We start from the raw sequence: 12,999 nt of genomic DNA on the forward strand, positions 1-12,999 counted from the left end.
AATATTTATAAATGGGAGTTCTCTGTTGAAAATTCAGAGCATTTGCATCTCTGTGTGTGTGTGTGTGTGTATGTGTGATCACTTGTGTTTTGATTTGTTGCTATGCTAAATGTTATAAGCCCTAGCGATAGATAGAGAGAGAGAGCATGAGAGAGAGAGAAAGGGGATTTGTTAAGTTTGATGCTTTCATAGAGTATTTTGACGTATTGAGTTGACGTATTATGGGGGGGAGGGGAGGGGTATTTTTTGCGCGCCAAGGAAATCTTTAGAGAGAGAGAGAGAGGGTATAGGTGAGAAAGATTGTATAACCCACGTGGGTATAAGGATATTGTCCCTTTTATATGACTTACAACCCCCCTTTTCACCAATTACAATGAAGAATCTATAAAATTTAACCAATCAGAGAAAAGATATTAAATATCCACGTGGGAAAGCAAGATACTTTTTACAAATAATTCAACCCCATATGACCCCTTTTTTAGACGATGGATATACATATATATGTGTGTGTGTGTGTTTAAGGGGGGTTAGGTAAAGGTGCAAAATGTTTAGATATCTTGTAATCAGTTTTGTTTAATAAAATAAAAGAAGGAAGTGTTGAAAGAAAGAGAGAGAGAGAGAGAGAGAGAGATAAAAAATGTATTTGACCCTTTCATATAGAGTTTAGATATCTTGATATAGGTAATATTTGAAATGGAATTGACGTATTGAGTTTCGCTCCTAAGGGAAGCTTTCTATTAGTAAACTGATGCTTATCCCTTAAGGTCCCTTGATATTAATCAATGAAATTTCAAAACAGGTGTTACTTGTTATTGCTTCGCTTATCATGGTCATACTTCTTCTTTGTTAAATTTTATATCTAAATATATACTCAAATATTTATACTCATAAATAATCTATTTTAAATTTATATACTCATATATTTATACTCATAAATAATTTAGTTGATTTAATAAGCCCAAGTGATAGATAGATAGATAGAGAGAAAGGGGATTTGTTAAGTTTGACCCTTTCATAGAGTTCTGATATCTTGTTAAAGTAAATATTTGAAATGGAATGGACGTATTGAGTTTTGCTCCTAAGGGAAGCTTTATATTTTTTTTTATTTAATCAATAAATTGTCTTATCCATTAAAGTCCAAGGTTATTAATCAATAAAACATCAAGAAGAAAATGTAAAAAAATATTTTGGGGAGAGTAGGGAATTTTTTTGGGGAGGAGAGTTTGTTTTAACAAGGATGACAACATCCATATAAAAGCAAAGCTCGATGATTAAAGGAGAAAGGGTTCATGGGTTGTTTTATTCCACTAGTCCTCAAAGTTTCATAACATCTTTTCTTATTCATTGGCTTAACAACTTTATGGATCAGAATATTGTTTTATTATAAGACTAGACTTGAGGAGGGGAGAGTCAAATTTGATAAATCAATTTATTATTTTAGAAATTAAAAGAATAAAAAACTTTTTTTTTGGGGGGTGGGGGATTATTTTTTTCTAGGGGCGATATCTCTTGGGAGGGTGGTGTTACCCTTCTGCAAAAAAAGTTATAAACCTTCCTGGGACCTATGAGAAGCTAGCCTGTTCAGGAGAACCCGATTGGAACATCAGTTAGCAAGATCTTTTGGTACAAACTCAAAGACAAACAGACATCCTGTTACTTTAGTTAAGGATATCTTTTCCAGTATGGCTTCAAAACTGATTAATATAAGCTAGATTCTCAGCCAAACTGAAAAATTATTTTTAACATCATTATACAGTAAGTTTTCAAGAATTTAGATAATGAAAATTATAAATTTTATATCAGTTTTGTTAAAAATGGTTTTAATCTTATAATTTTTAATTCCATTATCAGCAGAAACTCTCTATAATACAATGCGATAAATAACTTTTATCATAATGACATAATTAGTACCATACTTTTGTCGTCCATTATCCATTACTTTAGAGAAGCTTCGCTGCTAAATGAAAGGGATTGAGGGAGTGGGTTGGTGGGCAGTTTCGGCTAATGACAAAAATTACACATCTATTCTAATTGGGAACTATTAACAGCCATTTCCATGATCGTGTTACTTTAAAAATTACATCAAATTCATAGCAAAAATAGCCTAAAACCCTGCTGTAATATTACATAAATGGTCATTTTAGGCATCTTACTGTTAGTAGAATGATTTTTTGATTGATTCAAAGGAATATTTAATTAAATAAATGCCATAATATCTAAACATGTCATAATTTATATCCTTATCATCGATATAGTATTACTTGTACTCTAATAAAGTGCATAATTAATTTAATTTAAATTCATAGAAATGGAAGAAATATGTTATAAAGATTAAATTCATGAAAGTACATGACTTTTCAGTTGTAGATTTTATGTTGAATGGTTTGACAAGAACCAAGTTTAAATCCTAAATTCAAGTGCTGGTTAAAATAAAGATGCCCCTGCTTCACCCCTTTACATAATCTCCTCCTTCCCTATTTGATGAACAAACTAATCAATAAATGAGGTCCATATTAGCCACATTTATTTACAACAAATTTTACCCTGTCAATATTTATCCATATATATTATATCCATTGACTCAGTTGGATAAAAATACTTGCATATTGCCTACTCCAATTCATAACTTGTGTAATATTTATATAATTTTGGTTATTGAACAATTATTTTACTTTATAACACTTTTGGAGCAACAACTGTAGCATTTCCAAGGGGCAGAGAGTTCCTAAAAAAGTATAATATCAACCCATGACTAAAATAAGAAAATAAAAAAAAAGCCTTAAACCATATATCACAGAAACTATGTGAAGATTGTCTCAATTAGAGAATCCAATTGATTCAGAATTTATTGAGATCTTATGCTACAGAAAAAGAACCTTTCTACTTTATATATAAAATCTATATAATTTATAAAGTTTATTTGGCCTTTTTATATCGTTTCTAAACTTATTTATTGTAAGTAATAGAACAGTATGATATGTACAGCATAAGAAACAGTAAATTGACTATTAAATAGTGGATTTAAATAGATTTGAAACTCGTCATACCTTATTATTCCAAATAATTTATAAACAACAATTTATATTTGTTGATATACATTTTTGATAGATATAGATAGATAGATACATAGATAGTGTAAATTTGGTTTACATATGTAAATTAAGGGGGGTAAAACTGTTGGAATGCATTAATTATTAGAAGAAGCATGTCATAAAATGGGTGGCTGTACGTACTTCAAATAGGGGGTGGTATTCATATGTATAAAGGTTTAATTATGAATAAGTATGTCATAAATGGTTGGCTGTTGTTTTACTCCTTTTTATATAAAGTAAATTTTTTTTCCATTTTAATGAAAGGTTTCAAATGGTTTTAGTCCATTTAATTTTAATATTAACTTGGCATGATTTAAGGATATTTTTCACTACTTTTAATCTTACGAATATAGAGCTTCAAGATGATAGGGGTGTAGTTGCTAGCTAGTTATATGTGTAAATAAACTAATTGTAGATTGTCATTTTAGTGAACTTTTTGCTGTAAGACTTCAAAACCGATTAATATCTGCTGGTTTAGAACTGGTTTTCAGTCTTACTGAAAAATCATGAATAGCATTATGTTACAGGCAATTTCCACGAATATTAACATGAAAATTATAAAATTGCTACAAGTTTTGTTAGTCAGGGAATTCCCTCAAGGCTAACAAAACTGATTTTAATCTTTTCTATTTTTCATTTTAATATCTGAGGAAAGCTGTTTATGTAAGACAATAAGGAAAGTAAATTTAACAATGAATAAAATAAATCTACAATCCTTACTTCCATCAATAATATTTTTTCTGTTACAATATACACAATTCCATTAGATTTAATTTAATTAATTTTGTGAATTAGTCCCCAAAGTTTGCACTAGTTATGATTACTGCACTCACACAAAATTTCGGGGTAATATTCAAGGAGGGTTGGGACAATGGACTATAAATTATTAATGGTACCCAAAGATATATAATCATCCACTTCAATTCGATGGCTTAAAATCTTCGGGTATTTTTATTTAAAATAGTTTTTAAGATCCTCAGTTACTAGTCCCCAACTAAAGGAGTACAACATTACGATAATAAGCCTAAACATACTGTGATCATACTCTTATACTAACGAATAATATAATATGTTTACATAAAACAGTATTAGAATAGTAACTTCCAATTTATTGCTATTTTTACAGTTTTTTAATTCATATTGTTTCTAGTGCATTAAAAATGCAGCAAAATTTGTTTTTACATCAGCCCTTATCTAATTATAATTTTTTAAAAACCCACAGGTATAATAAATATATATGTATAATATATATAAATATAATAAAGGGATAAGATAATGAACGAGAAATTAATCGGCTAAAATTATAGGTGTAATTTAAATTACAATCTAATGTCCCCTCCCTTCCCTAATAAACCTATATAGGTGAAGTTTCTTTTAAACATGATTATGAATATTTGATTTATGAATAAAATTTTGTTTTCACAACAATTTTATTGAATCATGTTTATGTAAAACATGTTTGACAATCTGTGTGTTTGTGGGTTAGTTTGTATATGTATGTGTGTGTGAATATTATTAATATTTTGTTTTAAAATGTGTTAGTGTGTGTGAGAGTTAAGTAGAGTTTAGGTATGATTATTGAGAGCAAAGCTATTCTATATCCAGGGTTGGTCATGGACCTTGTCTTCCTTGCATGTAAGTTTTATGTGTGATTTTGTGTGTATGCTATCTCTCTCTCACACACATAAATGATATTAATACTGGTATTACTTTGTTGTTATTATGATATATATATGTGTGTGTGTGTGTGTGTGTTTTGTGTATGTAAGAAATGCTAAAAAATCTATAATTAAAGTAATCAAATCTTAACTAAAACGATAGGAAATCAAAAAACTTATCGCTAATTTTCAAAATTACAAACAGAAAGAAGCTTCCCTGAGTAGCAAAACTAAATACGTCAATCCATTTCAAATATATCTTATAACAGGATATCAGAATGGGTCAAACCTAACAAATCCCCTTTTTATGTCTCTCTCTCTCTCTGAAGAGAACTTATAATATTTTGCATAGCAACTAATTTGGTTTGAATTCCTGTGACCCCTAAAAATTTAAACACACACACACATACAGACACACACACACAACATGTACTCTGAAGATTTTCAACAGAGAACCCTTCCTCCCCCTTCACTCCAACCTTTAAGTAATGTTATAGGCACGTAGGGAAGTAGCTGCTAGTGTATACATATAAAGATAGGTAGATAAAAAATTAAATACATACAAATATATATATATGCAGACCCATTATTGATTTTAGCTTTGACTATGAATGTGTGTGTGTGTGTGTGTTTCTTTTAGTTTTATGCCTCTGAGAGACCCTACCCTTCCCCCTTAGTTAAATACATATATATACAGGCAGACCCGTTAGTGTTTTTAGCCTTGACTATGAATGTTTGTGTGTGTGTGTATGTGTATGTGTGTATATTTATATGCGTTTTTTTTAGGGGTCAAAATAGTTGCTATGCTAAATATCATAATCCGTAGTTATAGATAGATATATTTATATACATATTTATAGATAGAGAGAGATTTAATAAAAAGGGATTTGTTAAGTTTGATGCTTTCATAGAGTTCTGATATCTTGATATAGGTAATATTTTAAATGAATTGACGTATTGAGTTTTACTCCTAAGGGAAGCTTTTTCTATGCAATAATATGAAAAAATAGATTTTCTCGATAAATATGATAAATATAAAAAAAATATTATAGTTAAGATGAGCAAAATGTTTTTCTTTTTAAAATTAACAGTAGAAGAATTTTTGATGAATTTTAAGGTGGTAACTGGCAGGGAGGAAGGGTATATTTGCCTGTTTATTACACTAGTCCCCAAAGTTTTATAATATAATTTTCTTTTTTGTTGGCCTAACAACTTTGGGTACTTGTATTGAATTTTGATTGGTTGGTTTATTAAGGTGAGTGTCCAAACATTTCAACATCTAATTATAATCTACAGAATATACAATGATTTAATGGCCATTGTCATATCCCTTTAAATCCCTGGTTGCATTATTTTGTGTGTGTGTTTGTTTGTAAGTGTACAGATATTAATATGTGATAAAAGGTAACAGATTGGGACAAACACAAATTTGCCTGAAACTCTTGTAAATTTCTGATCTCCTGATGCATAAATCAAAAAATTTCTTGAAACAGATAAGCTGTCAACTTGTCATATTGTGGTCCTCAGCCTGTATAAGGCCAAGGCATTTACCCTTTCAATGCTCCGCATCTCGTATATAAATTTTCATAAAAAGTTGATTTATTAGTTTTTATATAAACATATTAATGCGTAATATTTAAGATTTAATTTAAATACAAATACCCCCCCCCCCCACACACACAAAGCCCACAGACACTCACACACAAAGACCCCACATACACAAACACTAACTACACTCTATACACACATACACACACACACACAGTCAACCCGTCATATACACACACACTCAAAGCCTCACATACACACACACACACAAAGCACCCACATACACACACACACAGATCCCTAACACACACACAACTAAAGACCCAACACACACACACATACCCACATAATCAAACACACACACACACACAAAGACCCCACATACACACACACAAAGCCCACAGAAAGACCCCACATACACACACACACAAAGCCCACAGATACACACACACACACACTAACCTCACATATACACACACACACACTAATCTCACATACACACACACACACTAACCTCACATATACACACACACACACTAATCTCACATACACACACACACACAAAGCCCACAGATACACACACACACACACTAACCTCACATACACACACACACACAAAGACTCACATACACACACACAAAGCCCACAGATACACACACACACACACTAACCTCACATATACACACACACACTCTAACCTCACATATACACACACACACACTAATCTCACATACACACACACACACAAAGCCCACAGATACACACACACACACACTAACCTCACATACACACACACACACAAAGACTCACATACACACACACAAAGCCCCCAAAATTCTATAATTATCATTCTTTATGTAAACATATTTTGGGCCCTGGAATATCAGTTTTATTGTTAAAAGAATAATTTTGGAAATAATTTTTTAACATGTTCATTTCAAAAAATTATTTAATAAAATCTTTTAAAAATGCATTTAAATAATTCTAATTAGTGATAAATTTTCTGATAAATCCAGGGCCCCAGGTATATGTGTGTGTGGGGGGGGGGGGTGGTCTGTGTATGCTTAGGTTTGCTTTCCTTATCAAATTAATACTTTCACTTTTGCGTCGATGTCTCTGTGAATATTATCATTACAGTACCCAGCTAACATTTTCATTAAAATTCATTTAATTTTCATCTTTTTCGCTTAAATCTATTCATTTAAAATCATCATGCCAGAAAAATGAAAATCAGGGATATTTCAGAATCAACTCCCTTCTAAAATGGCATCGATTTTGATGATTATAGAAATGAATTTTAAATGACAATCATTTTTGTGGAGACCTGACTTTTAAATGACAGTCATGTTTGTAGAGAAATGAAATTTACATGCCAGGTCATCTTTTTACGGAAATAATATATAATGTAACGCAGCATCCTAGGACTTGCCACATGTACCTAAGTATGATGGCCAAAGATATTACTAAAATAAATGATGTGTTGTAGTCGACACTGAATTTAGTCGATTATATGAGTAATTGAAATTGTAATTCAAATAAGATTTCTTTAATTTAAATGAATGTTAAAAATTCCTTTCATGTTCAAAAATATTTCAGTTATATTTTCTAATAACATAATAATTACTCAATTTTAATCAAATTTATTTTTACTTAACTTTTCCCACTTTTAAAATTAAAATTTGAGAATTCTAGCGGGATTTTTTCTAACCATGTAATATAGAAAAAAAGAATGACATGAAAATTAAATGAAAGTCATTTAGATGAAAAAAGATGACAGAAATGTTTTTTTCATGAAAAAAATGAAAAGTAAATGACCAGCATTTATTTTTCATCTCTTAATGATATGAAGATTCTTGGCATAATTTGGAAAAAGTCAAACATGAAAATTTAATGCCCGGTCATTTTTCGGAAAATTACAAAAATGAAAAATAAATGCTGGTCATTCACTTTTCATTTTCAATGAAAAAAACATTCTTTTCATTTTTCTGGCATTTGGGGGAAAATTACAAAAATGAAAAAAAAATACTGGTCATTTATTTTTCATTTTCAATGAAAAAAAGATTCCTATCACTTCTATGAATTTGAAATTGTCATTTAATTTTTTTGGAGAGATGACGCATGTTTGACTGGGTATCTAGTTGTTAAAATTTAAAAAAATGCATCCTATGATTCTCCTTTATAGTGAAGCTTCTTATAGGTCCAGAAAAAGTTTTTTAACTGTTTTGGGGAAGGGTATGTTTCACCCTCAAAATATAATATGACCCCCCCCCCCCCTATTGTGTCTTGTCCTTGTTAATGCTGCAATGTCAGGCTTCATACAATAATGAATAAACTAACAGTATTATAAATCTTTGGGGACTAGTCTTATAATAGTCCATTGTCCCCCCTCTATCTGGGTCCATTGAAGGCCTATAAAATGACGTCATACTGGCCTTCCATTGGTTAATTAAAATGTATTCAGTGCTGCCATTGGTCAATCAAAATGTATACTGGCCTACCATTGGTCAATCAAAATGTATACTGGCCTATCATTTGTCAATTAATATATATTTACTGGTCTACCATTGGTCAATTAAAATGTATACTGGCCTGCCATTGGTCAATTAAAATGTATACTGGCCTGCCATTGGTAAACTAGTCTGTGTTTTAACATCATTATGTACAAAATAACAAAGTACACCCCCCCCCCCACCCAGAAAAAGTTAACCTTATGGTTGAAAATTGATATTTATTTTGTAAAGAATAACAGCCCCAATATTCCATATATATAACTTTGTCCATATCAATTAAGCTTTGTTGTAACTTATTATTATTATATGCATTAAAATATAAATACACAGACTAAATAACCAATGGCAGGCCAGTATACATTTTTATTGACCAATTGTAGAACAGTATACATTTCTATTGACTAATTGTAGACCAGTATATAGATATTAATTGACAAATGATAGGCCAGTATACATTTTGATTGACCAATGGTAGGCCAGTATATATATATATATATATATTAATTGACAAAAGATAGGTCAGTATACATTTTGATTGACCAATGGTAGACCAGTATATATATATATTAATTGTCATCCTTGTTTTTCTTTCAGAATCAAAGTACTAACTGTGAATATGAGGGGCTGAACTCAATCAAAGTAATAATTATGGCTATGGGGGGCTGTACTCAATCTCTAGCTGATAACCTTGGCGGCACTGAAGCAGGTACATCTGTCTGTCCGTCTGTCTATCTGTCTATCTATCTATCTGTCTGCCTGTATCTATCTGGGTATATCTCTGTCTGTCTGTCTATCTACGTGGGGGCTAGACTCAAGCTCTGGCTGATAACCTTGGCGGCACTGAAGCAGGTACACCTGTCTGTCTGTATGTCTATCTATCCATCTGTCTGTCTTATCTATCTATGGGGGGCTGGACTCAAGCTCTAGCTGATAACCTTGGCGGCACTGAAGCAGGTACACCTGTCTGTCTGTCTGTCTATCTATCCATCTGTCTGTCTTATCTATCTATGGGGGGCTGGACTCAAGCTCTAGCTGATAACCTTGGCGGCACTGAGACAGGTACACCTGTCTGTCTGTCTATCTATCTATCTATCTATCTGTCTGTCTGTCTGTCTGTCTTATCTATCTATGGGGGGCTGGACTCAAGCTCTAGCTGATAACCTTGGCGGCACTGAAGCAGGTACACCTGTCTGTCTGTCTGTCTATCTATCCATCTGTCTGTCTTATCTATCTATGGGGGGCTGGACTCAAGCTCTAGCTGATAACCTTGGCGGCACTGAAGCAGGTACACCTGTCTGTCTGTCTGTCTATCTATCCATCTGTCTGTCTTATCTATCTATGGGGGGCTGGACTCAAGCTCTGGCTGATAACCTTGGCGGCACTGAAGCAGGTACACCTGTCTGTCTGTCTGTCTATCTATCCATCTGTCTGTCTTATCTATCTATGGGGGGCTGGACTCAAGCTCTAGCTGATAACCTTGGCGGCACTGAAGCAGGTACACCTGTCTGTCTGTCTATCTATATATCTATCTATCTGTCTATCTGTCTGTCTGTCTTATCTATCTATGGGGGGCTGGACTCAAGCTCTAGCTGATAACCTTGGCGGCACTGAAGCAGGTACACCTGTCTGTCTGTCTGTCTATCTATCCATCTGTCTGTCTTATCTATCTATGGGGGGCTGGACTCAAGCTCTAGCTGATAACCTTGGCGGCACTGAAGCAGGTACACCTGTCTGTCTGTCTATCTATCTATCTATCTATCTGTCTATCTGTCTGTCTGTCTTATCTATCTATGGGGGGCTGGACTCAAGCTCTAGCTGATAACCTTGGCGGCACTGAAGCAGGTACACCTGTCTGTCTGTCTGTCTATCTATCCATCTGTCTGTCTTATCTATCTATGGGGGGCTGGACTCAAGCTCTAGCTGATAACCTTGGCGGCACTGAAGCAGGTACACCTGTCTGTCTGTCTATCTGTGTAATACTCTAATAAAACTAGAGACGAAATTATACACATGTATCTAATTATCTATCTGTCCATCTATCTATCTATCCATCTATCCATCTATCTATCTAACTAACTTTCTATATATCTATCTAATTCAGGTTTAAAGCTTATTCTGGGACAGTTAGCTGGTTATCCCATACTTATACTCTACAGAAAACTATTGTCAAATCAGGTCAGTATCCCCAATTATGATTGACAAAATTACCTCTTATGTAGATTAATATTATTAGTTGAAAAGTTGGGACTTTTGGAACTTTTATTGAATTTTTATTGGTAGATTCATTAATTTTAGTGTTCAAACGTTTTTACCACTAATTTAATCTACAGAAGAAGTAATTTTGTGTATCATTATTGGGGATGTGATCCATTTTATCGGCCATTGTCTTTTCCTTTAGATCCCTGTATACCAATACTTTCAAAACTTATAATTTTTCATTCAAATATCTGTGGAAAGCTGTCAATAATACGATGCAATTGTTAATTTTTTAATGCCTAGTTTGTTAAGCTTCGCTTTTATTAGGGAGGAAGGGGACAATGGGCTGTTTATAACACTGGTCCCCAAAGTTTTATAATAACGTATTCTCATTAGTTGGCCTACCAACTTTTGGGACTTTTACAAAATTTTGATTTGTTGGTTCAGTGTCCAAACATTTCAACTACTACTTTTGATTGACAGAAGGGGTAATTTTGTGTATCATCATTGGGGATGTACATAAACTTTTTGGTCATTGTCTTATCCCTTTTAAGCTTTGCATTTATGGATGTTGCCATCCTAGGCCATTAATCGGTTTTGAAGCCATACTGGAAAAATATTATTATGATTCTGTTCCTTGTGTGTTTAGGTCATGTGATCGGTTCCAAGTTTTACCCGGAGGAATCATATCTGGCTAAATTAATAGGTACCCAAACTTTTTACTTGGACTGAAGCCTCGTACTTTGGGTACATTTATTGATCTTGGTTGGATGGTTTGAAATAGATAAGTCCAAGCAATTCAACACATAATTCTAATCTACAGAAGGGGTGATTTGATTAATCTATGGTGCTAATCTTTTTTATTTTTAGTAGAGAAGCTACTCTATGAGTCACTTTGTCTGTCAGTCCATAATGGTTGGCGATTTTAGTTTATTTATACATGTAAGAATTGTCTTATTCATTTAACACTGTGAATGATGATTCTTATGACAGATAGGTACAATTTAGAAAGCGTAGCAACTTTATAATAGTTACCAGAAAGTCTGTACATTCATTTTAAACATGAAGATTTTTTACATTGTTGACAACTTTTTGTATGATTTATTTGTTTGTCGAGTTACTTGGTTCTTTAAAGACAAATTTCCAAAAAAATATTTTTTAGAAAATGTTTAGACGAAGCCCAATCTGTACTACTTTTGACGTCATATTCTCCATCTCTTTTATAGGGGTTTTCTTTCCCACTTCTCCTCTCATTTTATGACGTCACAGGAATCAAAAGTGGTACAGATTGGGCTTTGTCTAAACATTTTCTAAACAATATTTTTTTTGCTTCAAAAATAAGAAAATGACAGCCGAAATGTTTAAGTAAAAAGGACCTAAAAACAAAGATTTTTGAATAAAAGGGTGAAGGAAGCAAAAATTGAATTTGACTTACTTATAGTTGGAAATTCTTTATCAAACAGGGGACATGAACAAATTTTTTAGCCCTCTAGCTCTAATGGGGACTTCCCCCAAACCAATAAAGATTGATAGAAACTGGTTCTTTCTATTGTACTGAAATTTATAGATAGATTGATAGATAGATAAAAAGATAGACGGATAGATAGATAGATTTAGTCTAAAGGGATAAGACAAGGCATTGGCTAACAAAACTGGTATTAATCATATTACTTTTAATTTAATATTCGTGGACAATTGTCTGTAATACGAGTCTATACATAATTTTTTAGTATGGCTGAGAACCAGTCCTATTTAATCTAGCTTATATTTATCGGTTTGGAAGCCATACTGGAAATATTATTTTTGCAGATACGGCAGAAAGCTGGTGATGGCACCGCCCCCTTGGTTGGGATGATCCTAGGCTACGGCATTTCCCTGCTGAACCTTTACCTGTGGTATTTACCAGCTGAGTTTATGCTCCTTAACATGTTGTATTCCTTGTTTGGCGGTTTCTCCACTTTTTTTTTGTAGGTAATGGATTTTGTTTATAATGGA

General features: G+C 32.8%; 1 long non-coding RNA gene across 1 annotated transcript in view; it reads right to left on the reverse strand.

Annotated features, from left to right (window-relative positions):
* LOC145307206 (uncharacterized) overlaps positions 1-12,999 on the reverse strand; it is a 251,072-nt gene that overhangs the window by 236,276 nt on the left and 1,797 nt on the right. The gene's annotated exons all lie outside the window — the stretch shown is intronic.

Source organism: Acartia tonsa, chromosome 15 (genome assembly GCF_053477335.1).
Source record: "Acartia tonsa isolate MP-2025a chromosome 15, ASM5347733v1, whole genome shotgun sequence".
Lineage (NCBI taxonomy): Eukaryota > Metazoa > Arthropoda > Copepoda > Calanoida > Acartiidae > Acartia > Acartia tonsa.